This window comes from Echinops telfairi, unplaced genomic scaffold, assembly GCF_000313985.2.
Source record: "Echinops telfairi isolate 266 unplaced genomic scaffold, ASM31398v2 ScPeMD7_3;HRSCAF=10, whole genome shotgun sequence".
Taxonomy (NCBI): Eukaryota; Metazoa; Chordata; class Mammalia; order Afrosoricida; family Tenrecidae; genus Echinops; species Echinops telfairi.
In genome coordinates, this window is record NW_022103899.1 from 57,890,681 (window position 1) to 57,893,889 (window position 3,209).

Below are 3,209 nucleotides of genomic sequence, written 5' to 3' on the forward strand. Positions count from 1 at the left end.
CCTCTGCAAGGGGATGTCATAAGATTTGTAAGAGCCACCAATAAAAGAATTACTTAAAATAAGCAAACAAAACTAAAACTACGAGTTGCAGTCTCAGAAACTCCCAGGGGCATTCTACCTGGCCTATAGGGTCACTGTGAGTTGGCATCCACTTGACGGCAGGGCGTTTGGTTTTTTAATCAAGGGCTTAACTAGTCACGTTACTCAGGACTCCATCCAGGCTCCGCTGAGAGAGAATAGAGCGATTGGCGTGGGCCGGTGTTAGCCAAGTTGTGCCTCCCCCCTTACCTTTCTGGCTTTTACACCAGGCGGGCTTCGCTGCCCAAGGCGGCAGGAGTTCAACGGTCCTCACTCAGTCCTCAGACGCCTCCCCAAAAAGTTGCTGGCAGGCCAGGCCAGGCAGGGGCCTTCTGGTCCCACACCCAGGACAGGCTCCCAGCCCCCTGTTCCCCAGCCTTCCCCTCTCCAGGGAAGCAAGAAGGCTCCAAGGTCTTGTGTTCCAGCATTCAATCCAGCGAGGATGCCCTGACTCCCTCCGGCAGTGGCCCCCAGGCAGGAGGCAGGAAGCTTAGTCCAGGCCAGACCCTGACATGGTGGCCATGTTACTACAACGCAAGTGACAGATCTACGGGCCTCCATCTTCTCCTCTGAGAAATGGCAACAGGAGACACAGCCGGGGCCAGAGGCTGCCACGCAGGTGCCCTGAGACACAAGGGGTCTGCTCTGGGTCTGCTGTTACCTGTATCCTCATTGTATCACCCTGCACGTTCTGTCCTGAACCGGCCCTGGCTATGCCCAGAAGAACACATTTTCCCCCAGTCTCGAATTCGCTGGTGATTAACCACTGTCTGGGGCCCTGTCCTCGGGGCCGGGTCCCCTCCAGGCAAGGCCAGGGCTTCCCAGGTAGCCCAGGTTGGAAGATTTGCAAGGGACGGGCGCCCTCTGGTGGACACGTCTCTGAACTGCAAGGGGCCCCGCTAGGCCAGGCCAGGCCAGCGGCCCTGCAGAGAGACCTGGGCCAGACCTGCCTCCCTCCTTTCCCTGGCACGCCAGTCAGAGGGTGGAGTCCAGGATCATCGCCCAGGCCTTCCCTTGGGAGGGGGAATAAAGGACCTGCCCTTTCCTGGAGGGGAGATGCCAGGCTTCTGCAGAGCCCAAATTGGAGGCCCGATCAGTCACCTGTCTCACCTGGGGCGCCACCTCGGTGGTCTGGTCTCAGCCTCCTGGCTTCCCTCAGAGCCTGCCACTGCAGCCATGTTGGCTCTGCCTCAGCTCTGCTTATGTGTTCATTCCCACTGCACCCTCCTGAGGTGGGCCCTGGGCCCAGGAGGCCCTGGGGGTAGGGGAAGGGGCTGCATACTGTATGAGGCCCTGCTGTGGATGTTACACTTCCTCCGGCCCTCAACTGCTGTCGTTGAGGCCAAGGTAGGGTCTTCCAGCCCGCCCCAGGCCAAGTCTTGGAGCTGAGGGTCAAGCTGGCTCAGTCCTGAGGACCTCTCCCCCTCCCTGCCGCAGCTGGCTGGGGGTCCTGACCCCACACCTCTAGCAGACGGGCAGACCGCTCCTTGGGGTTTCCAAGGCTGCCTGCCTTTAGGACGGAGCTGTGGCGGCATAGATGGTTATGAGTCGGGCTGTTAGCCTTGAGGTGAGCAGTTTGAGACCACCAGCCTTCTCTCCTCCGCAAAGTGTTACAGTCGGGGGAGCCCTCCCTTACAGGGTGACTCTGATTCAGAATTGACTCCGTGGGAGGGAGGGAGTGGGAGGGAGGGAGTGAAACTCTGTATCGGAGCTAACTGGCTGGCTGATTTCTCTCTCAGAGCTGCTGCTACGGACAAACGACTGCCCCTTTTGTTGGCGGCCCCACACTTAACCCCCTGAGCCACCAGGGCACTTTGACCTTCCCAAAGCCTGTCCCACCAGCACCTGCCAGGGAGTCTGCAAATTTCTGGTCTCAGGCTCCCACCTAGAGAAAGTTGCTTCATGAAGGTGGTAACCCGGTCTTTGTCTCAGAGTGGGCCTGGCTGCGGTGCCCCTTGGCTCTGGCCTCCTCTGCCCACCCCTGATTCAGGGGAGATAGGTCTCTTGTGTAGTGTGGCTGCCACCTTTCCACCAGGTGACAGTTGGTAGCAACGGGGCCCCAGCCATCTCCACAGGGACCCTCTTGCTCCCAGACCACCGCTGTGCTGACCACCCTCCAACTCTCTGGCCAGGTGGGGGACCCTAGAGGGTCAATCCTGAGCTGCCAGGACCAGCATGAAGGGCCCTGTGGAGGCTGGGCAGAGGTTGAGGCCGTGTGAGGGGCAGCTGGGGGGACAATACAGGTCCAGTGAGAATTTGATTCGGTTCTGCATCTGCCTTCCGGATCGCACAATCTTCAGTCCAATCTCCTTCTTGCTACTGAGCTGTGACTTCGCCTCTGGTCACAGAGAAGTGAGAGACTTGTAGTAGGAGACTTGGAGGATGCCTTTTTGGGCCTCCTGGTGAGGACAGACGATTGCCCACAGCAACAAGTGCCAGGTGGTCACTTGAGACGAGCTCATTCCACAGGCACCTGTGTCGGGGCTCAGCTGCAAGCCTAGCCCTCGTACGGGGACATCTGTTGTTTCTGCTACTGGCAGCCAGCCCTTCATCTTTTCCGTTCATTCCCTGCAATAGTGTCCGGTTTGCTGCCTAGACACCTGCCATCTCCCCCATCACCTGGGCAGAACATGTGACTTGATCGGAGCCAGTCAGTGGTCCGGAGTGCCCCCTGGTCTCCCTTAATTGGTCCAGAGTCAGCATAGGATTCAAGTTGGTCCAATCAGAGTGAGCCCAGGGATTTTAAAATATTTGCTTATTTATTTTGCCATGGGAATTTTGATTCGCTAACTGGGGAGAGAAGAGATCCTTGTGTTTGTCCTTGGAGGACTTGAACTTAGGAGACCACGAAGCTGAGATCACAGCCCACATAGAGAGGAGCAGAGTGGAGCCAAGTGGCAGGGGAGCCCAGGTACTGAAGACACTGCCGGAGACCCCAGAGTCCAGCTGTGCCTGGACACACATGAGCCCTGGGCTTGTCTGCTGTGGTTTCTAGGTGTGTGTGTGTGTGTGTGTGTGTGTGTGTGTGTGTGTGTATACGAGTTGGTCTCAGTAGAGGCGGTGGTGCTCACTGTCCATCTCTGCTGGCCCCACAGAGGCCAGCCTGAATCATCCTGGTGGTGGGCTGGGGT